The 25,345-nt window shown below is 40.6% G+C and overlaps 1 long non-coding RNA gene and 1 pseudogene across 1 annotated transcript in view; both read right to left on the bottom strand.

Annotated features, from left to right (window-relative positions):
- Nucleotides 1-493: 493 nt before the first annotated feature.
- The window catches only part of LOC115944384 (uncharacterized), a 79,302-nt gene continuing 54,450 nt past the window's right edge, over nt 494-25,345 (bottom strand). Inside the window, exons 3-4 of the long non-coding RNA XR_014141226.1 lie at nt 7,281-7,373; nt 494-629 (exon numbers count right to left, since the gene is read on the bottom strand). This is a non-coding gene — a long non-coding RNA (uncharacterized LOC115944384). The remainder of the gene's footprint in view (nt 630-7,280; nt 7,374-25,345) is intronic.
- On the bottom strand, nt 8,423-9,543 carry LOC102746327 (ubiquitin-like protein FUBI pseudogene; annotated as a pseudogene).

The raw sequence follows: 25,345 nt of genomic DNA, 5'->3' as shown, positions 1-25,345 counted from the left end.
AGGAGGGAGCAATAGGAAGGGGGAGCTTGAGGAGAGCCCAGAGGGAGGAGAGCCCAGAGGGAGGACAGCCTAGCTGCTGAGATTGGCAAGCAAAGACGGCTTCCAGGAGGCTGTTCTATGCTGAGAAAGAGAAGTCAAGGAGTGCCTGGGTGATTCAGTCAGTGAAGCGTCTGCCTTTAGCTTGGGTCATGATCCCAGAGTCCTGGGATCAAGCCCTGTGTCAGGCTCCCTGCTCAGTGGGCAGTCTGCTTCCCCTCTCCCTCTGCCCCTCCCTCTCCTTTTGTGTTCTCTCTCTCTCAAATAAATAAATAAAATCTTTTTTTTTTTTTTTTTTGAAGAGACGTCAAAACTCTCACAAGAGCATCCCTTTGTTCAGCACCGTGGCCCCACATGAGAACACTGGGAGGCTTTTAAGGACTTGGCTTTTATGAAAGTCACCATACCACAGTTCTTTCTGTACTCCAAAGCCAAGTGTGTCAAGTACTGGGAAAACTTCATAGAAAAGCAATTTATTGGTTGTAATGAATAAGGTGAATGGATAATATTTTGAGGCTTCAACTTTGTTCTCAGTTTTTTCTCCCCTTCCTCTTCCCTCCATCCAAGCAGGTAGCTGGCTCCATTCTCGTTGCCTGAAGGGAAAGAGGGAGGGCACCTCAGCAAAATACAGAAGTAGCTTGCAAGTTCGGAGATTCAAAAAGTCTAAGCTCATAGAGGAAGAAATTCCACAGGGATAGAGGTCCTTTAAAACAGAGAAAGGGAGAAGGCTTTTCTTCACACTAGAAATGGATTCTTCCAACCCGGGGGAGAGGAATGAAGTCAAACCATAAGAGATTCTTGAAGGCAACCAAGAACCTTTTACTTCATTTCATAGCACTTCTAGCAGGGAAGCATCCAGACCCTAGAAAGCAATGACTGTGAGCTGTTCTCTGCATGCAGGTCTACATGCAAAGCTGGCAAAGTTTCCTGAGCCCCAAGGGCAGTAGGAAGGTAACCAAAGACCTCTGACTCAAAGGAAACACATGGGCCAGGAGAGTGGACATCTTAGCAGTAACCTATATCGACCTCTGATTGATAACTATATACCCGTCCTCTCATCACTGCTATCACCCTGATTACCCCCCAACACCTTGGCACCTACATAAGAGGTTGACAACCTTGAGAAGACCCTAAGGAGGACTGAGGTTAGTGGGTTTTTTTTCCCCAAAAGCCCCCCATCATTGAGCCCTTGATGCTCAATGTCTGAAGTATAGATGTGAAGGAAAGTAGTTATATTTTTGCACAACAATATTTTGATTGAGGTCTGAGAGTCATATATGCTGTAACCATTTTATGGGTCAATTCTCCCAGCCCCACCTTTGTTTTTTTAATCATGCAGTGATTCATTGTGGTGTTTTTTGCTCTGCCCAAGAGTAAAAAAAAAAAAACATTCCAACAGAAAGGAATTCATCCCATATCTGATGAAAAGGCTTAAATATCTGTATCTTAAGATTTTGGCAGTAACTTTTACCCCTAACTCATATGCACATTCAGGGCTACACAAAGCTATGCCCAAACAAAAATCAATTTCGGAATGTCGAACTTATAATGAGCTGGCTTCTCCATGATTTGAACTTATGATGCCAGGAAGTTTAGTTATTCAAATCTGAAAAGAATATCACCAAGCCACACCTTTCAAAAAATGTTATTAACATATGATTCTCTCCTAAACAAGGAAGATGGGAAATCTAGTTGCATTCACAAAGAATGTATGAAGACTGCCAAGAAAGCAAATAATTTTTGGAAGTCACCCTTATTTGGAAATATTCTAGTCATAGAACCATGGTTGTTTAAACAAAAGCATCCACCATATCTCCTTTTGAAAATATGTACTTCCAAAATATATGAGAAGAATTAAATACTATGTTACTCAGTTCTCCTATGATTTACTTGAAAACAGCTTGGATTAAAAAAAAAAAAAAAAAGATAAAGCCCGCCAAGAGCTACAAGTAACTTCCTGTAGGCAATAGTGATGTAGTGGAAAACGCATAGCTTCTGGACTCAAACAGACCTGTTTTGGAAGCTTGGCTGCACTCTTAACTAGCTGGGTGACCTTGGGCAAGTAACTTTATCTTCCCTATGATTCATCTGCAAAAATAATTAAATTATATTAAATGAGAAAACAGATGTGGAAGTGCTCATTGAAGGATATCCCCCCCCCCAGGCCTCAATGGAAAAACAGAATAGTTATGCATGGTTATTAGGATATAAAATAATAAACAAATACATGTCTTAGTACATGTGCAAAACTATTTACATGAGTTCAAAAAGGCTTTGAACAGAACAAAACAATGGAACGTGATGTTTGGCCAAGTGCAAAATTATACACTGGAGTGAGATGCATTGAAATTAATTCTATTTATTCAACTTTAAATTGCTCCTATAAAAATCTTTTTTAAGGTCACCAGGTGCTTTATGAAATGTGCTATCGGCAAGACATCTAGAAATTCTAATGTATAAAAATGTCAGGTCTTGTTATTTCTAAGGGAATTATGAGAACAAGATCAATGAAAAAGAAATATCCACAGTTTCTACTGTTTTAGCCTCCAGCCTAAAAGGAGCAGATGAGGTGACTCTGAGTAGAATGAAGACACTAATGTCAATGGCAAAATTATAAAGTAGCCACCCTACCTCAAGGCAGTCTCTTAATTGTCCAGTAATTTCATGATATTCCTAGCTGTGTTGAAATAATTCTGCCAAGAAACCTATGCTCTACTCTAATTAAGCGTTATAATCTAGGGGTCAGCAAACTATGGAACGTGGGCCAAATTCAGACTGCTTTGTTTTCGTAAATAAAGTTTTATTGGAACACAGCCATGACCATTCAGCTATGTGTTATGACTGCTTTCACACTACAACAAGCAGAATTAAGTAGTTGTAGCAGAGACCATCTGGCCCACAACGACTGAAATATTTACTATCTGGATCGTTACAGAAAAAGTGTGCCAACCTCAGCTCTAACCCCTAACAACCCGCTTGCTACCTAATCAAAGGCAATATATTTAACCTATCCATGGGATATTTTCATTTTAAGATGGCCATATTAACTCCATCTGTAGATTGCCTGGGAGAAAATTCTTGAGCAGAGAGAGAGAAAGAGAGAGTTCTCTTTGTGCACCTGGCTCATACTTATTCCCTTTCCAAAATAATAAAAGTCAGCGGTGTGGCAACCCACATTGCAAAGTTTGCCAAATTTTGACTTTGGGGTGACTGTAGACTTTGCATTATAGCAAAGGCATGTGGAGGCTAATCTTCAGTTAGCTGACTTTATTTTACTTAAATAAACCTTATTATAGCCAAAGTCAGCTTTGGGGAGGGGTGGGGGGCATCCACTAATCTCTAAAGAGACTTGTTCTGAAATAATATGGCTGAAACACATTAACTGTCCAACATTCTTTGTAAGATTTTGAAAACCTTGAGAATTAGAGCAGGGATATTTCTTGGAATACTGAACAATGAGCTACAGCACTGTTGAGTCTCATAAACCTTCCTCCCAAATCAGAACTGACAATCCGATTCAACCTGTAGCTCATCCTCCCAAATAATGTGGTTTGAATGATAAGGAATCCAAATGAAGTAAGACAGTGACTGAAAAACATGGAGAAAGAGGAGACAGGAGTGGGGGCAAAAATCTCCTTTCTGAGTATGCAGAATTTCGAGATGGCCCCACACTACAATAAGTAATTGAAAAGCTTTCACTTGCTTATGTCAGAGGGTCTTTGATACAAAAAGCTGGAGGAGAGAAAGTCAAGATTAGTCTGGCTTGCTTTCTTCTTCGTGGACATATTCCAAGGTAAAGTTCAAGCTAATACTAGTCTTGGTTTTTTAGTTTTACAATGCCTGCAACAAAAATAAAGCAGTCTCCATACTTTTCCCGAGAAGTTGCAGGTTTTAAATATATTTTCAAATAAAAGTGGTAGGGGGAAGCTTCTTTTTTTACAAATAGGACTCAAGGGGCACCTGGCTGGCTCAGTCGGTAGAGCATGCAGCTCTTGATCTTGGGGTTGTGAGTTCAAGCCCCACACTGGGTGTAGAGTTTAATTAAAAAAACAATAAGTAAAAATAGGATCTGAATAAATGTCAGCAAAGTTGAGAGTCTAGGCACTGAGGAAGGGGAAATTTTAAATGGCAAATTAGTATATCTTTAGCAACAAAGCCACATATAATGACATAGATTCATACTTTTCACAAATAGCTCTTTCTCAATTCTAAATCTGGTTCTACCATTTGGTTGGTAAAAAACTTCACTTCTCGGTTTTTCTCTGAGACAGGGAAAAAAAAAAACCAGAATGAAAGCTATTCCTGGAACAATGTGGTAATTTGAGCACTCTAGGTTCTAAATTATGTTATACACACATCCAGGTACGTGCTTATCCTTTTGGAGAAAAGGAAAAAGGGGCTTTTGCCACAATCACTGGGGGAGCTTTTGCAAATATGTTTTGACAGCACGGGTGTCAGAGCAAGGCAATAGGACAAGTCTCAGAGCATCAGGAGCCCCACCATTGACTGGGTCAGTAATTCTTTTGGAGAGCCCAAGTAATGAAATGCCACCAGGTTAACAGTGATGTAGGGACAAAGCCATCCTCCCCACAGGCTTAGGGACAAGAACCACCAGAGTTGCACAATGGGTGTGTGTCCTTAAAGCTGAGTAGGGTCCTTCCAGCCAGCCTTGGAGGAGGGGCCTTGGACCATGTCTACCAGGAAGGAAGACACGAAGACTACAACACTAAAGGCAGAGAACTGGAATCCTACTGAGTTCTCCTGGGGTCTGCACTTAAGGCCAATTTCACCTTGTCCAAAATAAGACTTTGGATTTTTCAGGAGGCCACGCCAACTGGTCATCAGGAATTGGGGTGCGGGGAGCAATTTTAACCTATACACAGACAGGAGCAAGCAGAGGGCTTTTTAGACTGTGAATCACATCATGTGAACCTTTTTCAATGGGTTCCAGTCACTTTTAGAATCAAATCCAAAATCCGAATCATGGGCCAACATGGCCCTCCATGTTTGTTATTCTGGCCACTTCTCAGACCTCATGTCTCACTGCTTTGAACACCCTGCTCCGGGCGCCCTCTTCTCCTTGTCATTGTCAGAACATGCCAAACATATTCTTGCCTCAGAACCTTCAGATTTGCTGCTCCCGTGGCCTGGAATGTTCTTGCCCTGAACCTTCGCATAGTTTACCTTTTCACTACATTGACGTCTCTCGTCACACATCACCCCCTAAGAGAGGCTGCCCCTGAGCTGACATAAAATTCGCTCTATCCCCTCATCCTGCTTTAACTTTCCTTCTAATAATTATCACCACGTGATGATAGGGTACCTATTTGTTGACTAATTTATTATCTATGCCTCACCAGACTGCAAGTTCCACGAGGGCAGAGTCTTGGTTTTGTTCATGAGACTTAGAAATAGGGCCTGGCACATAGTGGGTACTCAGCTATTATTTGTTGACTGAATAAATGAATTAAAACAGATATTCAAATGCAATCAGCTTTTGTAGAAATTTTGCTTCTAAACTGTGCGAGCCTTAAAATATCAAAAACAGTTACACAGGGGCGCCTGGGTGGTTCAGTCGTTAAGCGTCTGCCAGCGTCCTGGGATCCAGCCCCGCATCGGGCTTCCTGCTCAGCGAGGAGCCTGCTTCTCCCTCTCCCTCTGCTGCTCCCCCTGCTTGTGCTCTCTCTCTGTGTCAAATAAATAAATAAAATATTTTTTAAAAAATTGGACTACTCCCCTTTACTGACCATTCCCTGTGTTTTTCTGCCTTAATACATTTGCTCCTACTGCTCCCTCCCTTGTATTATAGGTTTTTTTCCATGTTATCTATCATAGTAAACTACATACAGTAAACTATAAGTCCATTCATTCCCTCAAGTACAACCTCACATCAAAGAGGAAAAGAAAATAAGTAAGCGAGTCTAAAGATCTGATCAGAAATTTCATTGCTAAAACATGTAGTACACCAAAGTGTCAGTTTTACTGTATGATAACTTTAAAAATACAATAACAATGTACCATCAACTAAGTATTCAGCACTCTAAGACATACTCTATTTTTCCCACAATGACTATCTTGATGTCTTATATAAAATAATGACCAAATTCTCCCACCCCCCCAAAAAGTTGGTGCCCCAGGTTTGCAAGCATGTGCTTAGACCGTCTATTGGGTAAACTAGCCCTGTCTAAGGAGATATACACACTGTCCCCTCTGGTTTTAGAATCCTAATGACCATTATTTTTTTAGCGCAATACAGGGCTGAGGAACATCCAGACATAAGGTCACCTCGAGTAGAAGTGTGAAGGATATGGCTCTTACACTGGCTACCTGACTAGGCCTTCTGCTATCCAGAGAAGCCAGCTGCTGACACAATGGGATCTGAGGGGCACCCCGGGGGCAATCTGATCCTACTGACCTGTATTTCTCACCATATATTCAATCTTCATGGCGCTTCTAAAGAAGAAATGAGCAGCTTACCTAGACTGAGGCATCCTGTTACGTCAGAAAAATAACATCTGTAGGAATTTGTTTACTTAACTAAAATGTACTCTTTGAGTATATGTCCAAAAGCCAGACGTAAGGCTGGTCAACCACAATGGAGTGGGAATGGGGGGCAGGAGGAGGGGAAAGCTGAAACATGGTTCATATGAATTCTGTTTAAATGTGTTGTTAAAGTGATGCTAAGGAGTAGCTGAGTTATATAATATCAAACTATTTTTAAGGGAGAGTCTAGATCAGAAAAAAAAAATACTCTTGCATGTGTCAGATCACTTGCACAGGACCAAATGCATGGACAGCAAATAACAGATGGAAAATTTCAGGAAAGCAAAAGCAGTGGTTGAAAGACTCCCTATTCGGGGAAGGGCTGGTCAGCAGGGAGGCAGAGGAAGGGAAGGAGCAGTTTATGCTGTGGAGATGGATTAATTTTTCTGTTGTGGAGGCTTGGGGTGGTGAGACAGATTTGTCCTTGGCTTGCAGATAAAAAAAGACAGTTCTGGGAAACAGAGCCAAGATACTTAAAGCAGTCACAGTCCTTTTTCTAGGGTAGCTAAGCTCATCATGTGGAAGGGAGGGAGATAGGCGTTTTGCCGCTTGACTGAACTGTTAGAAGTCTAACTCAACAGCCAGAAAGGTAGAAACAGCCCAAATATTCATCAATAGATGAATGAATAAACAAAGTATGGTGTACACATGCCGTGAAATATGATTCAGCCACACAAAAGGAATAAAATACAGATAGTTACCTGCTACAACACGGATGAACTTGATAACATTGTTCAGTGAAAAAGCCAGACACAAAAGGTCACATGTTGTAGGATTCCGCTTCCATGAAATGTCTAGAATAGGCAAATCCAAACAAACAGAAACCAGATTAGTAGTTGCCAGGGGTTGGGGGATGGGAATTTGGGAGCAACTGTTTAATGGGGATGGGGTTTCCATTTGGGCTGATGAAAAAGTTTTGGAACTAGATAGTGCCAATGGGTATACAGTATTGTAAACCACTTAATTGTTCACTCTCAAATGGTTAATTTCATGTGAATTTCCTCTCCGTGGGAAAAATATTTAAGTTTTGCTCAAATTACAGGGGGCTCTAACTCTAACATTCAATACTGAAGGTTAGTTAGTTCTTTTTAAGTTGGACTTACATCAAAATCAGAAAATAATATTGAAGGGTTAATGAGAACCATAGCTAATTGTTTTTATTTATTTTATTATTTAAAAAAACCTTTAAATCCAGTATAGTTGACATACAGTGTTATATTAGTTTCAGGTATACAATATAGTGATTCAACAATTCTATACATGTCTTGGTGCTCATTATGGTAGGTGTACTTTTAATCCCCTTCACCTGTTTCACCCATCCCCCCACCCACCTCCCCTCTGGTAACCACCAGTTTGTTCTCTGTACTTAAGAGTCTGTTTTTGGTTTGTCTCTTTTTTCTCCCTCTGTTCATTCATTGTTTCATAAATTCCACCTACAAGGGAAATCATATGGTATTTGTCTTTCTCTGACTATTTCACTTACAATTATACTCTCTAAATCCATCCATGTTGTTGCAAATGGTAGATTTCATTCTTTCTTATGGCTGAGTCCATTGCATATATATACCTTGTTGTCTTTATCTATTCACCTATCAGTGGACACTTGGGCTGCTTCCATATCTTGACTATTGTAAATAATGCTGCAATAAACTTAGGGTATATATATATGTGTATTTGTGAATTAGTGTCTTCATATTTGTTGGGTAAATATCCAGTAGTGGAATTACTGGATCACATGGTAATTCTATTCTTAATTTTTTTGAGGAACCTGCGTACTGTTTCCCACAGTGGCTGCAATGGTTTGCATTCCCACCACCAGTGCACAAGGGTTCTTTTTTCTCCACATCCTCACCAACACTTGTTGTTTCTTGTGTTTTTTATTTTAGCCATTATGACAACTGGGAGGTGATATCTCATTGTGTAGTAGTTATTTTTTGGCTGGACTGAGTGGCTTTATTAGGGAAAGCCAGGATTACAGTGGATTTCAGAGTTGGCACTGAGGCCCTTCTTCTTGCCAAAGGTGGGCACAACATTGACAAAGTGCTAGTTGTACTCATCCACCGCTTGGCTCAGCCTATCTTCTTCCGTTTCTCCTGTTTGGCCACCTTGGGAGTCTGCCCTCTTACTTTCCCAGCATGGGCCAGGGAACCATGGACTTCACCTCCAAGCGTGGGGCCGGCTACTTCCAGGGCAATCAGAGCCTACGCTCTACACTGACCCAGGATAGCCTCATCCTCTAGGGGTGTGCCTGCCAAGAGCACAACTTGATCTTCTGGAGTGATGACCTCCAGTGAGGCTACATGAGCCTTTATCTGGGCGACCATCTCCTGGCCGGTCACCTTGAGGGTGTGTAGCTCCTGGGCGTGGACAAGGAGCTGCATGTCAGCTACTGACCCGTGGCCACCATAGCCGCTACCACCTCATTGTGGCTTTGATCTGCATTTCCCTGGTGGGGAGGGATTTTGAGCATCGTTTCATGTGTCTGTTGTCCATCTGGATGTCTTCATTGCAGAAATGTCTGTTCACGTTTTCTGTGCATTTGTAAATGGGTTATTTGCGGGTTTGGTGTTGAGTTGTATAAGTTCTTTATACATTTTGGATACCAACCCTTTATCGGATGTGTCATTTGCAAATATCTTCTCCCATTCAGTAGGTTGTCTTTTAGTTTTGTTGTTTCCTTTGCAGTGCAGGAGCTTTTTATTTTGATATAGTCCTAATGTTTATTTTTGCTTTTGTTTCCCTTGCCTCAGGAGATATATCTAGAAAAATGTTGCTACGGCCGAAATCTGAGAAATTACTGCCTGTGCTCTCTTTTAAGATTTTTATGGTTTCAGGTCTCACATTTAAGTCTTTAATCCATTTCGATTTCATTTTTGTGTATGGTGTATGAAAGTGGTCCAGTTTCATTCTTCGGCATGTAGCTGTCCAATTTTCCCAACACCATTTGTTGAAGAGACTGTCTTTTTCCCATTGCATATTCTTGCCACCCTTGTGGAAGATTAATTGACCATATAATAGGGGGTTTATTTCTGGGCTCTCTATTCTGTTCTATTGATCTATGTGTCTATTTTTACGCTGGTAGCATACCTGTTTTGATTACTACAGCTTTGTAGTATATCTTGAAATCTGGGATTGTGATACCTCCCATTTTGTTCTTTTTCAAGATTGCCTTGGCTGTTTGAGGTCTTTTGTGGTTTCACGCAAAGTTTAGGATAATTTGTTCTAGTTCTGTGAAAAATGCTATTGGTATTTTGATAGGGATTGCATTAAATCTTTAGATTGATTTGAGTAGTATGGACACTTAAACAATATTTCTTCCTCCAATCCATGAGCATGGAATATCTTTCCATTTGTTTGTGTCATCTTCAATTTCTTTCCTCAGGATTTTATAGTTTTCAGAGTACAGGTCTTCCACCTGCTTGGTTAAATTTATTCCTAGGTATTTCATTGATTTTGATACAATTGTAAACGGGATTATTTTCTTAATTTTTCTCTCTGCTGCTTCATTATTAGTGTATAGAAATGCAATGAATTTCTGTATATTGATTTTATATCCTGTAACCTTACTGAATTCATTTATCAGTTCTAGTTAATTATTTTTAAACCTTTCTACTTCTATAAACTTTGATTTACTTTTCTGCTTTAGTGAAAAGACCATTTTATTTAATATAGAATATGTATAATCAGTAGTGATACTCAAAATATTTAACAACTTGTACAGCATGGACCCTGACCAATCAGATACAATGCCAGTTATCAACCACCAGTGGACAAATGTCTTACTTGCTGTATCTCTAATAACCAAATGTGATGGTTAATTTTATATGTCAACCCGATGGGGTCATGCGGTGCCCATCTATCTGGTTCAACATTGTTTCTGGGTGTGTCTGTGAGAGTATTTCCAGATGAGATTAGCATTTGAATTGGTAGACTGAGTAAAGTAGATTGCTCTCCCCAATCATTCAATCTGTTGAAGGTCTGGATAGAGCAAAAGGCATAGGAAAGGAGTTTGCCCGTTCTCTGCCTGACTGCATGAGCTGAGATATGGGTCTTCTATCCTCAGACTAGGAATTAAACCATTAGCTCTGCTGGTTCTCAAGCCTTCAGTCTTGGACTGACCTATGCCAATGGCTTTCCTGGGTGTCCAGTGTGCAGATGGCAGATCATGGGACATCTCAGCCTCCATAATCATGTGAGCCAATCTCTCTCTCTCTCTCGATAGATAGATAGATAGATAGATAGATAGATAGATAGATAGATATCTCTTACTGGTTCTGTTTCTCTGGAGAATTCTAACTACTACACTAAACTAATAGGAAGCTTAGCTGAGCAAACAATGAAGACATAACTAAGGCTCTGCCCACCCTTATGACACTGCATCTGATTTACACACCTAGTACCCAGGGGAAAATAAATAGCTTCACCAGCACTGGTTTTAGAAGCCAGTTATGACTGCATAACAATATGGATGCACTTAATACTATTAGCTGTCCACTTAAAATGATTAGATAATAAATTTCAGGTTATGTGTTTTTTCCACAATTAAAAATGTTTTATTAAAAACTGCAAATGAGGGGCACCTGGGTGGCTCAGTCGTTAAGCATCTGCCTTCGGCTCAGGTCATGATCCCAGGGTCCTGGGATCGAGCCCCGCATTGGGCTCCCTGCTCAGCGGGAAGCCTGCTTCTCCCTCTCCCACTGCCCCCGCTTGTGTTCCTGCTCTCGCTGTTTCTCTCTCTGTCAAATAAATAAATAAAATCTTAAAAAAAAAAACTGCAAATGATGGGGCACCTGGCTAGCTCATTTGGTGGAGCATGTGACTTTGATCTCGAGGTTGTAAGTTTGAGCACCACGTTGGGTGTAGAGATTACTTAAAAATAAAATCTTTTTAAAAAATAAATAAATAAATAAATACAAACTGCAAATGTTTTTAAAAGCCAGTCATATATGTTTGTAAAGTGTTACGGACCGAATGTTTGTGTCCCCTCAAAATTTATATATACTGAAGCCCTAACCCCCACTGTAATGGTATTTGGAGATGGGGTCTTTGGGGGGTAATTAGGGTTCAGTGAAGTCATAAGGGTAGGGGCCTGGCCTGAGGGGATTAGTGCCTTATTAGAGGAGACACCAGAGAGCTTGCTCTCCCTTCCCCCACCCCACTGTAACACAAAGAAGTCCTGTGAATGCAGGGCAAGAAGGTGACCATCTGCAGACCCAGAGAAATGGCCTCAGAGCAAAACCTATCTTGTCAGTACCTTGATGTTGGACTTCCAGAACTGTGAGAAATAAATTCCTGTTGTTTAAACCAAGTCTATGGCATTTTGTTATGGAAGCCCAAACTAAGACATAAAGATTCCAGTTTTTAGGGAGGCCTAGGTGGCTCAGTCAGTTAAGCTTCCAACTCCTGATTTCGGTTCAGGTCATGATCTCAGGATCGTGAGATCGAGCCCCGCCCAGCGTGGAGCCTGATTGAGATTCTCTCTCTCCCTCTGTCCCTTTCCCTCTCCCCCTTCCTCTCTCTCTCTCTCAAAAAAAAAAAAAAAAAAAAAATTCCAGTTTTCAAACTTTTCTCATTCATATGAGGCCTTTATATTTCTTATGTTTAAGGAAGTCAGAGAAGGATTTATACCCCCATCCTGACGGCATTCTGTGTATGGGCCCTTTTTCTACAGTACTTTCTTGGTTATTTTGAATATTGAGTACTCTACTGTGCTAAAAAGACAACAGACCCTTTAGTGTTTACCCAAAGAATGATAAAGTGATCTTCTCTTTCCATGTTTTTGGAACTCTAAATGAACATGTTAATATTTATTTCTGATAAGTTGTAGCTAACATAGGGGTTTGTTTTGTCATTCCTAAAGTTAGTTAGGAACATTGAGGTCTTTATTTTTCTAGTACATTGCTTTGAAGAAGTTGCTTTGACCTTTCTAACATTAGTGAGTAGTTTATGGCTTGGCTTAAATGCTCTAGTGCTTTCCTTTGCATCGTCTGTAACAGACACAGTCATGAGGCTGTACATCATGCCCCACTTTCTATCGTGAAATTCAGTCAACAAATGCCAGACAAGGACCTCCGCAGACCCTTGTCTGAGGTCAAACCATGTAGACACGCCACACAGGGCTGAAGTGATAAATTTGGAAGCCCTTCTTCTTCTTCTTTTTTTTTTTAATCATCTTTTCTTCTGTTATTGTATTTGTCTCAGACAAAATACATATTTGCTCTGATTCCTATGGTTGAGACTTGGATCAAGATGACCTGATTTGCAGCAATCTGACCAGGAACATCCAAATTCCATTTAATCTGTAGAGCTTAGAATGATTTGCCCTACAAAAATAAAAGAATGGAAGTCTTTATACTTGATTTGTCTCCTACATCTTCAAGATCCAATTTCCCTTCTGTACGGAGGAAAGCAAAATTTTGGCCAAAAGTCCGTAGAAGGTAGACTTGCTACACGTAGAACAATGTTACTTTGGTATAGATTTCTGAAATTAGCTTTCATCTAAAGTGCTTCCGGGGCGCCTGGGTGGCTCAGTCACTTAAGCATCTGCCTTCTGCTCAGATCATGATCCCGGGGTCCTCGGATTGAGCCCCGCGTTGGGCTCCCTGCTCAGTGGGGAGTCTGCTGTTCCCTCTCTCTGCCATTCCCCCCACTCATGCTCTCTCTTTCAAATAAATAAATAAAATCTTAAAAAAGTAAAGTGCTTTAAACCAGCGATGAACTTTTCTAATCATATTTTCGATATCATTCATTTTTTTATTTTAAAAGATCATTCACATGGCATGATGGAGTAGTCAATGTAATCCAATGGCTGACTCTCTGACCATTTTGGTAAACCTTGACAGTTAGGACAAACAGGCTGGGAGCGGTGCGCTGATCTGGGAGAAGAGAGCATGAGGTTCTCGGTGCCGGGTACTAGATACCCAACCCCAGAGCAGCAGACAATGCTATGTTACTATCTGAGGAAAAGGCCACATAGAAAATGAAATGAGACGATCCATGCAGATGAAATGAATGTGGGAAAAGAATAATGTACACAAATAGAAGTAAAGTATTGGCGGGTTTTGATGCTCAATGAAATGCATTAATTCAGATGAACATTTTCACTCGTATTTGGATTTCCCATTCATCTTTCAAATTGTTGCGTGGCTTTTAGCCAGCATACTTACCTTTCTGGACACAACTGCAAGCATACTGTTCTATTTTGTAATTTTAAATTATAATTTAAAAGTGTTTTAATTAATATGGATTCAAATAATAAATTTTTTAAAAGGATACTTTTATATAAAGTCTCTCAGTCAGCTGGGAGGTGGTTTGATAAGGTGCAAGGGGAACTGGCTTTGAAATCAAGGAGACATGGGGCACCTGGCTGGCTCCGTCAGTAGATCATGTGACTCTTGATCTCAGGGTTGTGAGTTTGAGCCCCACGTTAGAGATGGCTTTAAAAAAATAAAATCTTTTAAAAAAAAAAGAGATCAGGGAGACAAGTTGTGGGGCTCAGGTAAGTGATTTAACTTCTCCATTCCTCTGTTTCTTCATCTGTAGAATGGAGATAATAATGGTATCTACCTTTTAGACCTCAAGACTGTAATATAGGGGCGCCTGGGTGGCTCAGTCGTTAAGCGTCTGCCTTCGGCTCGGGTCATGATCCCAGGGTCCTGGGATCGAGCCCCGCATCGGGCTTCCTGCTCAGCGGGAAGCCTGCTTCTCCCTCTCCCACTCCCCCTGCTTGTGTTCCCTCTCTCGCTGTGTCTCTCTCTGTCAAATAAATAAATAAAATCTTCAAAAAAAAAAAAAAGACTGTAATATAAATGAATGCAGATAAAATGCTTGGCATGTTCCAAGCACTGAATAAATATTAATTCTTTACAAATCCCTTAGAATAAAAGTATTCTATCAGAAGTACCACTGGAGAATCTCAGTAATATTGCCGCATTTTTTTTTTACAGTATTTGCCGTATCTGTTATGCTTCTCTCTCCATCGCCCCCTTAATTTTTCTTGTTTATCCTCTTAGTTCTTTTTTTTTTAAGATTTATTTATTTTAGAAAGAGAGAGAGAACGTGAGCGGGGGAGGGGCAGAGAGAGAGTAACTCAAGCAGACTCCCCATTTAGCATGGAGCCTGATGCAGGGCTCCATCCCAGGACTCCGAGATCATGACCTGAGCTGAAACCAAGAGTCAGATGCTTACCTGACAGAGCCACCCAGGCGCCCCAATCCTCTTAGTTCTTTTTAATGTATTATTTATTTACTAGTTTGATTTACCAATGTCGTGTTTATCCTCGAGGGGTACTGCTTCTTTTCTCCTTCTGTCTCTGGCCTTTCATCTGCTTTTACTCAAAACTTGATTCTTCTAGGAGCTATAGGCTCTGAGGTATGTTTAGTGTTTGACAGATTCTTGTTCAGCAGTTAAAGCCCTTCAGAGGAAAGGTAATATATAAATGAAGTGAGACTAGTATATTACTTTAGTGATGTGACTGGATTTTTTTTTAAACACACTTGCCAAAACTTATTTTTCAAGTAAGTGCTGTTATAGTCAAAGTAGTCACTGTGGGATTTCATCCATTTGTCTGAAATGGCGTAACTTTTATTAATAACATGAGGCTCAGGCAGTAAATATATTGTGCTCCAGCAAGTATGTTTTGTACCCCAATTCAGGGGCATCTTTTCAACCTTTACACTCCATCGACCAACTGCCTTGTGGTCCCACTTCCCTGATACCCCATTACAGGGACCAGTCATTATAATCACTTCCTCACATTCAAGCTCAACTAGCTTACCCCTTGCCTTGTCTTACACACTTGGAAAAGCCCCCACTTCAGTTAAATCTAACTTTCTGCCTATCCTCCCCTTGCACCCCTGCTACTGAATGTAGATGTGGAAAGAAACCACAACCACCCACTTCAAATAGATCCTCAAGCTGTTCCAGAATCAGACTACATTTCCTAGTGCATTCATTCTCCGTCTCTCATAAATATTTCCCGTTTCTACTCTCCTCAGACTGTCAACATTTCTTCTGCTGCCATTATTCTCACCTGAGAGAAAATGGAAACTAGAAAAGAACCCCCACAATCACCACCACCGTGTGGACGCAGCTACCTGCTGTGGAACTGTGTGTGTGCGCCCATGTTCCTATCTAATGCCAACCCTTCCAGGACACCCCACCCCCACTCACCTACTCCAGGACATCACCCCAGCCATTCGGCCTTCTCTCTCCTGTACCTTCCATTTTCTACTTTCTACTGAATCACTGCCATCAGTATTTTAAACATCTGTTCTTTCTCCCATCTGAAAAAAACTCTTTATTCCACATCTCCCTCTAGCAACCCCTCCCCTCATTTTGATTCTCTACCCCATAGCAAAATTCCTCAAAAATAAAAATTGTCCATAGTCCTATTCTCTTTTTAGAAGCCACCACAGTCAAGCTTCTGCCACCATCATTCCACAAAAACTATTTTTTTCAAGATCACCAATGGCCTTCACGTTGACAAATCTGATGTTCGATTCTCAGTTTCAACCTTACTTGCTTTATGAGTAATAATTGTTATAGTTGATCACTCTTTCTTGATTGGCTTCCAGGACCCCACGGTCTTCTGTTTCATTGGCTTCTCATTTTCTTCTTTGCTGGGTCCTCTTATTAACTTCTAGAACCTAGAGCTCAACCCTTGGTCTTAGTCTCTTCTTTATCTATTGAACCTGGGGGCACTCTTTAGTAATCTCACCTATTCTTTAAATACTATCCATATGCTGATGACTTCCAAATATATAAATCAGAAGTCTCTCCTGAGCTCCAGACTCACATACCCAACTGTTTACCTACCCTCCCTATTTGGATGTCTAATGGGCTTCATACCCTTCACAGACACAAAATCAAATTCCTGATATTTCCCCTCAAACCTGTTCTTCCCACATTTTTTCCTTATCTTAGTAAAGAGCAACTCCATCTTTCCAGTTGTCCAGGCTAAAAAGAAAATCTGCTACCCTTGTTCCTCCCTTTTTTCCACTACCCACACCTTATCCATCTATGAGTCCTGCCAACAATACTTCCAAAACATATCTAGAATGCGACCACTTCTCACCACCTCCACTGCCGTGGTCTTAGTGCAAACTATTATTTTATTTTTAGTCTGGATTACTACAATAACCTCCTGACTGGTCTCCATGCCTCCACTTTTGCTCATCATCCCACAGAGCCTACTCTTAACACAGTAGCCAGAGGGATTCTGCAGATCTCATAACTCGTCTTCTCAAAAACCAAATTTCTCGCAGTAAAATCCAAAGTTGTTATGATGACCCATAGGGCCCTACCAGATCTGATTCTCTGTTTCCCCTCGGAATTCATCTCCAGCCACTCACCCCCTTGCTCACTTCAGCTCATCCACACTGACCTCTTATTTCTAAAACCCCCCAGTCATTTTCTTACCCCAGATCCTCTCCCCTTGTTTTCTGAACTTGTAATATTCTTCCCACAGGCATCCACATGACTCACTTCTTTCAAGTCGTTCAGTGTGACTTTCTCTGACTATCCTCTGACTACCCTATCTAAATAGGCTAGTCACCCTTTCAACCACACTTTTGCTGAATTATTTTTTTCTTCATCACCAACTAACACATATTCTACTTATTTGTGTTGTTTAATGTCTACCCACCAACTATACTGTAAGTTGATGAGGCAGAAATTTTGCCTGATTTGTTCATTGTATCTGCAGGATGTAGAACAGAGCCCAGCACATAGTAGGTGTTCAATACATTTTGTTGGATAAGTGATTTCTTCCTTGAAGACCCCCAGTAGACAACCCCTCATGTTCTGAAATGTGGCATACTGATCTGAGATTCTAGGAAGGGCAGTGCTAATTTTAAAACAACAAACACAAAAACTGAGAAGTAAGATAAAGGAAATAACAGAATGGGATTCCAAGGAGAACAAGATTGCAGGGATGAGAAGCTGAGGAACAAGGGAAGACTAGGCAGTGAGGGGTGAACAGCATGAACCCTTTGATAGGGATGCAATCAGTCATCAGACCCCTAAGTCCATGGTGTGTTTTGTTAATGTCCACTTGTACTGGAGTGAGCATGGTCCAGTGTGACAGCTGGGTGGGACCAGGAATACACTGATTAAGTTAGAAATGTCTGGGAACATATCCCAGGAACCATTTGGATATGAGGATTTCCTACTCTTAATTGTGAGTTCTTGGTTGGTGGAGCCATTGAAAGAGTTACAGAGGATAGAGAGGGTCTCTCATGATTGCATTGTACAGTGAGTGGAGAAACCACACCATCTTGGATTTTTCTTTGAATTCAGAGCTTTAGAAGCCAAATAAAGCTCCATTTTCATGAAAATTAATAATTAGGTAGGAACCGATAAGAATGTCTCCAAGTGCAGGTTTGATGGTAGAAGAGGTGGTATTTGGTAGATGTATGAATAATAAGCAATAATCTTGGGGCCCGTGGGTAGCTCAGTCAGTTAAGCATCTGCCTTCAGCTCAGATCATGATCTTGGGGTCCTGGGATTGAGCCTTCCATCAGGCTCTCTGCTCAGTAGGGAGTCTGCTTCTCCCTGTCCCTCTCCCTCTCCCTCTGTTCTCTTTTGCTTGCTCGCTCTCTCTCAAATAAATAAATAATTTTTTTAAAGATTTTATTTATTTATTTGACAGAGGGAGACACAGCGAGAGAGGGAACACAAGCAGGGGGAGTGGTAGAGGGAGAAGCAGGCTTCCTGCAGAGCAGGGAGCCCGATGCGGGGCTCGATCCAAGGACCCTGGGATCATGACCTGAGCCGAAGGCAGACGCTTAACTGACTGAGCCACCCAGGTGCCCCTATTTATTTAATTTTTTAAAGAGATTATTTATTTATATTTGAGCAAGAAAGTGGGGAGGGAGGGGCAGAAGGAGAAGCAGCCCCCCCCCTCCCCACTGAGGAGGGAGCCCGACCTGGGACTCGATCCCAGGACCCTGGGAGTCAAAGGCAGACACTTAACTGACTGAGCCACCCAGGCACCCCTAAATAAATAATTTTTTTAAAAAAGATGAGTGGTTTCCACGTGTTCAGGGGGAGGGAGAGATGAATAGGTAAAGCACAGGTGAGTTTTAGGGTAGGGAAACTATTCTGTATGATACTGTAATGGTAGATACATGATATTATGCATTTGTCAAAACCCATAGAACTGAACACAAGGGTGAATCTTCATGTAAACTATGGACTTTAATAGTGATGTATCAATATCAACTCATTAATTGTAATGAATGTACCTCACTAATGCAAGATTTTAATAATAGGAATTGTGTATGTGTGTGAAGGTGTACATGGGAATTTCCTGTATTCTCGGCTCAACATTTCTGTTTCACATACACTAGGATGGCTATAATTAAAAAGATAGAATAACAGGTGATGGTGAGGATGTGAAAAAACTGGATTCCTCATAGCTTTATGGTGAGAAGTTAAAATGGTGCAGCCGCATTGGAAAAGCTTGACATTTCTTCGTAATGTTAAACAGAGATACAATATAACCCAGCAATCCCTCTCCGACAGATATATTCAAGAGGACTAGAAAAACATCCACTAAACACCTTGGCCACAAATGCTCCCAGCAGTGTTATGCACAACAGCTAAAAGTAAAAACAATCCAAATATCCATCACCTACTGATGGACTGACCATAGAAATATGCTAAATGAAAGAAGCCACTCACAAAGACTCTATTGTATGAGTCCATGTATTTGATCAAAAGCACGATCAAATGGGACTCTTAAATGGAACAATTCTGCCTTGAAACACCTCCTCCCTTTCCCCACTGCTCCTCTTTCCCCTCTTTGGTGGCTTCTCTTTCTCTTCCCACTCCTGACTATAGACTTCCCCCGGAGGGTTCAGTCCTTACACTCCGTAATGGATGTGAATTTGTGGGGGGGGGGGGGTTGCAAAGGGAAGACTGTAGGGTACTGAATAATGGTCTCCCCAAAAGATACATCCTCATCCTAATCCCCAGAAACTATGAATATTACCTTGTATGGCAAATAAGTGGATAGTAATATTATAGGACAAAAGATTCCATTAAACGAAGGATCTTGAGAGGAGGAGTTTATCCTGTATTATTTGGCTGGTCCCTAAAAGCAATCATACTTATCTTGATAAGTTGGAGGCAGACAGAGTTTGGGGACAGAAGAAGAGGTAATGTAAACACAGAGAGGCAGAGGAGGAAGAGACTGGAGTGATGTGGTCATAAACCAATGAGCTTCTAGAGCCACCAGAAGCTGGAAGAGGCAAGGACTAAAACTCCCTTGGAAACTTTAGAGAGAGCAACCCTATTAACTCCTTGATTTTGGACTTCCGCCATCCAGAACTGTGAGATAATAAATTCTTGTTGCTTCAAGCTACCCAGTTTGTGGTAATCCGTCACAACAGCCACAGAAAACTAATACACTGCCTTTTTGATTTCTGTGGACTCATTTTCTTGCTCAATAAGTCATAGCCTGTGGGCTCTAAATCTCCAGGAGCCAGCAGAATTGCAAGGAGTCCTCAGATCCTTGTATGAAACAAGCCTGGTATTAGGTCATATACATTTATCTTGCATACACATCTAATATTTTTTTCAAACATGTCCATATATGGTGCTTAATAGAATGTTAACTCATAATGTATTACTAAAGTCATAGTAGCTTTCTGTCATTATAGAATGTCTCAAATAATGAATATTGAAAGTAATACTATTATGTAAGCTTATAAATATATTTTTATTTAAGTTTTATTATAAAATAAACATAACATAGGGGCGCCTGGGTGGCTCAGGTGGTTAAGAGTCTGCCTTTGGCTCAGGTCACAGTCCCAGGGTCCTGGGATTGAGCCCCGTGTCTGGCTCCCTGCTCAGCAGGGAGCCTGTTCCTCCTTCTCTTTCTACCATTCCCTCCTGATCGTGCACTCTCTCTCTCTCAAGTAAGTTTTTTAAAAATCTTTAAAAAAATAAAACAAACATAACATTAAATTTACCTTTTAAACCATTTAAAAATGTACACTTCAGTGGCATTAAGTACATTCACAATGTAGTACAATCATCCACCATCTAATTCCAGAACTTTTTCATCACCCCAAAAAGAAACTGCTCACCCGTTATGCAGTCTTTCCACAATACCTCCTCCCTGCTGCACCTAGCAACCACCGATCTATTCTATCCCTATGGATTTGCTTATTCTAGATATTTCATTTCATTTCAATGGAATTATACTTCTATGTCCTTTTTTTGTCTGGCTTCATTCACTTAGCATGTTTTCTTTTTTTAAAGATTTTTTTTTTTTTTTTGAGAGAGAGAGAATGAGAGAGAGAGCACATGAGAGGGGGGAGGGTCAGAGGGAGGAGCAGACTCCCTGCAGAGCAGGGAGCCCGATGCAGGACTCGATCCAGGGACTCCAGGATCATGATCTGAGCCGAAGGCAGTCGCTTAACCAACTGAGCCACCCAGGCACCCACTTAGCATGTTTTCAAGATTCATCCCTGTTGCAGCACACATCAGTACTTATTCCTTTCCATGGCTGAGTAATAGTCCATTGTATGGTGAAGGGAGGAAGGAATTTTCCTCTGTCCAAGGTTCCTCTAGGTGGACTAAGAATTAAATTTACATGAGACGGATTAACAGGAGAAACAATCCAACTTCATTACTTGCGCGTGAAGGCCCGATAATGAAATTAAGACCTAAAGAAATGACTAAGGCAGGCAGTTTTTATACTTTTTCAAGTAAGGAATTCTAAACAGAATTTGAGCTGGACTAGTAAATTAGTAAAAAAGTAACAGGATTTGTTTATACAGCCTTCTTGGCTCTAAATTCCTTATCTCTGGTAGTAATAAGGATGCCTCTTTACCTCCAGGTACAGGGAGGGCGCCTCTCGCACAGATTTATTTCCTTTTTTCAGGGGGACAAGAGGAGGTTCTGAGTGTCCCTGCACAGGCTGTTTTTTAAGTAGCTTTAATTTATAATAATCAAAATGCCATCGTGGTACATTTGGGGGTGACCTGTCCTTGGCCCCTACAATGGATATACTAATTTTGTTTATCCATTCATCCCCTGATGAATGTTTGTGTTGTGTCCATGTTTTGACGATTGTGAATAGTGCTGCTATGAACATGGGTGTACCTGTTTTTGTTTGAACACCTGCTCTCAATTCTTTGGGGATTTATCTAGAAGTAGAATTGCTGGATTATATAGGAATTCTTTGTTCAATTTGTTGAGAAACTTCCAAACTGTTTTTCACAGTAGGTGCACCATTTTACATTCCCACAGCGATATACCAGCATCCTGATTACTTCACATCCTCTCCACATCCTTGTCAACACTTATTATTTTCTGGGCTTCTTTTATATTAGCCATTCTAATGGGAGTGAAGTGGTATTTTATTGTGTTTTGATTTGCATTTCCCTAATGATTAGTGATGTTGAGTGTCTCTTGACACGTGTGCTTGTTGAACATTTGTGTATCTTCTTTGGAGAAATGTGTGTTCAAGACTTATGGCCATATTTTAATTGGGTTGTTCTTTTTGTTGTTGAATTATAGGAGGTCTTTATATATTCTGGATCCTACTCTAATCAGATATATGATTGCAAATATTTTTTTCCATTCTGTGGTTTGCCTTTTCACTCTCTTGATCCTGCTCTTTGTTGCAGAACAGGATTTCTGTTTTTAATGATGAAATCCATTTTATTTATTTTTTTCTTTTGTTGATTGTGTGTCTGGTATCATATTGAAGAAATCTGCCAAATCCAATGCCATGAAGTTTTACCACTATGTTTCATTCTACAAGCTGTATAATTTTAGCTTTTTTATTTAGGTCTTCAATCCATTTAGAGTTAATTTTAGTATCCAGTGTGAGGTAGAGGTACATCAATCTTTTGCAAGCGGATATCCAGTTGTTCCATTTTTTATATGTTTGATATTAGGAAGGGATCCTTAAGTGATATTCACTGCAATATTCTTTATAGTAGCAAAAAACTAGAAACACCATATATACTCAACAATAGATTAGTAAAATAAGTTGTGATGCACCCTTATAATATTATATAGAAATAAAAATAGTACTCTGGGTAAATATTTATTGTAATAGAAAGTTGTTCATAAAAATATCATAAGCGAAAAATTAGGAGTGATTAAAATGTAGTAACTGCATATGTGTGTGTGTGTGTGTGTGTGTGTGTGTGTGTGTAAATACTGCATATGCATGGAGAAAGATTTTATGGGATGTACCCCAAGGAGCCAATTTGTGGCAGTCTCTGGTGGCGATGTGTGTATTTTTTATTTTCTCAAATTTTTAGATAATGAACAATTACTTTTTCTAATTTTTCAGAAAGTTATTGTCTTATGAGTAATGAGTAATCTTCATTCTCTAAAAGGTCAGAAATGATTGTTCTAGTCTGTACAGGCCTCCAGTGCCAACCTGTTCTATCCTGTGTTAGCTGACTTCCCTATCCCTGGCATCTCGCCTATCTGATCTCTAATTTCTCTCCGATACTTCTCGTTAAAGCAGGCTACCCTGTCAAATTTTTCTACCACACAGCCCTTGTCTGTTGAATGCATCCGGCAAGAGGACGTGTGGGGGGTGGAACACAACAGTCGCAGTGACCATCCCCCAGCTTCTGTTAGCCCTCATTTCTATTCCAAGTCTGTGGTTAGGTTGGTCAGAAGATCAGTCTTTTTTCTGAGCACACCTTCATGAACTGTGGAATTGTTACTAGGGCAAGCGGAGGTGTGGCAGAAACTTGCAGAAGCTGAAAGGAAAGAACAGAAGGAAAGGAAAAATGTCCCACCAAGATCTTTGTTTCTGGTTAAGACTGACATATGAGATCAAACATATGTAGTAGCAACAGTTGCTCTCTAACCTAGCAAACTTCTGTTCTTGCTATTTTTATGAATGCTGATTATGAAATTTTATTGCTGGATCTGCTTGCTCTTAAACAGTTCTAGTCAAATCTTTGGATATAGCATGCTGATCTGCAACCAACATTTAGATGCTTTTCTCCTTTGTGTTTAATGGATTCCAGGAGGCCTGATCTCTTGCCAATGTTTTCTTTGTGATTCCATCCAATGACTATCAGGCAGACACAGTCAATTTCTCAGAACCTCTCTCTCTCTTCCTCCCTCCCTTTCTCCCCCCACCCTCATTCTCTCTCAAAAAGATTGTATTGATAGCATGGGCTTAGAAGTTCAACAGTGTGTGAATTTTATTTGTTAAAAGAGATTTGTTTTTCTGAAATGATATCTCTACTATTTGAATTCATAGTTGGGATGAAATTCCGTCAGAATACATTAATCAGCAGTTTGTATCTCTTTGGCCCCTTTTCCATTTTTTTTTTTCCTTCTGGACTGCCACAGGGTGCTTCTTCCTGTTATTTGCATCTGTCAGAATCTTAGTCACAACATTTCTAGAAAGTTCCTTTTTAGCTTAAGCTCTTTTCAGCCAACATCCAGATAACTCATTTGAAGTAAGCAAGAACATCTTTGATATCTGATCCTAATTGAACTCAACCTTTGTATACAGCTTATACTCTTCATTGAAAGAGTTTCATATTCCCAGAAATCCACGAACTTTAGGGAGTTCTAGCTCAAGAACCATTTTTCCGTATTTTCTACTCTTTGATCTTTCTCCTGTGCCTGCTTGAAAATATAGACATAATATCTGTGTCCCTGTGGATATTTTCCCCTGAAGCTATATTTCTTTCTCCTTTCGAAGAGAATCTAATTCTTTTTGTTGAGTTCCAGTGTGTTTGGCACATGTGGGTGCTAATAAATCATAAATAGGAAGCCTAATGCTCCTGTCTAAGACAGGAAAATAGTTTGTCATACGCCTATGGAAAATTACCCAGGGCATTTCTCCATAAGCTTTATTAGATTCCAGAGGAGAATAATTTTTCTCCATATTGTCCCAGTTCTGTAGATGTAGCAGAACCACCTTGCCTGTGTATTTATACCCTATAGTTCAGCTCCAAGTGTAAGGGCACAAGGGGTTGCTGACTGGAGAAAATCTTGTATGTGGCACCCCTTTGGTCTTCATCATAGAAGATCATAGCCTCCTTGAAACAGTCTTCCTGGGGCACCTGGCTGGCCCAGGCAGAAGAGCACCTGACTCTTGATCTCAGGGTCGTGAGTTCGAGCCCCACGTTTGGTGTAGAGATGACTTAAATAAAAAAACTGAAAAAAAAAAAAAAAAAGAAACAGTCTTCCCTTCATTTTGTCCTTGATTTTACCCTCTTTCAGTTTTCTTCCTTTTATCTGCTCACTCCTCTGGCATCTTTGTTGTTTCCTTCATTGTATTTATATTGTTGATTCTTCCATTTTTTAAAAAGATTTTATTTATTTATTTGAGATCGAGAGAGAGAGAGAGAGAGAACAAGCACCAGTGGGGGGAGGGGGCAGAGGGAGAGGGAGAAGCAGACTCCCCGCTGAGCAGGGAGCCCAACTCGGGGCTCAATCCCAAGACGCCAGGATCCCGGGATCATGACCTGACTTGAAGGCAGATGCTTAACCGACTGAGCCACCCAGGCACCCCGATTCTTCCATTTTTGATCAAACTTTAACTGTTGGCGTTCCTCAGGGAATGGCCCTTTCTCCTTAGATGAATTCATTCATTCCCAGGATTTCAGTTACATGCCAGTGACACCATCCTACATTTTCATACTGAACTTAAAAGCTGCCTACCCCGGGGATCTGATAGGCACCCAAAATTCAACAGGACAACAAATATCCTCAGGACTTATAACAGCTTCCCCCAATTCCTGTTCTTCCTTAAGTGCTTTGC

Source organism: Leptonychotes weddellii, chromosome X (genome assembly GCF_054177405.1).
Source record: "Leptonychotes weddellii isolate Sample4059 chromosome X, ASM5417740v2, whole genome shotgun sequence".
In the NCBI taxonomy this organism is placed as follows: domain Eukaryota; kingdom Metazoa; phylum Chordata; class Mammalia; order Carnivora; family Phocidae; genus Leptonychotes; species Leptonychotes weddellii.
Note: the sequence above shows the minus strand (reverse complement) of the source record. Positions and strands in the feature narration are given on the sequence as shown.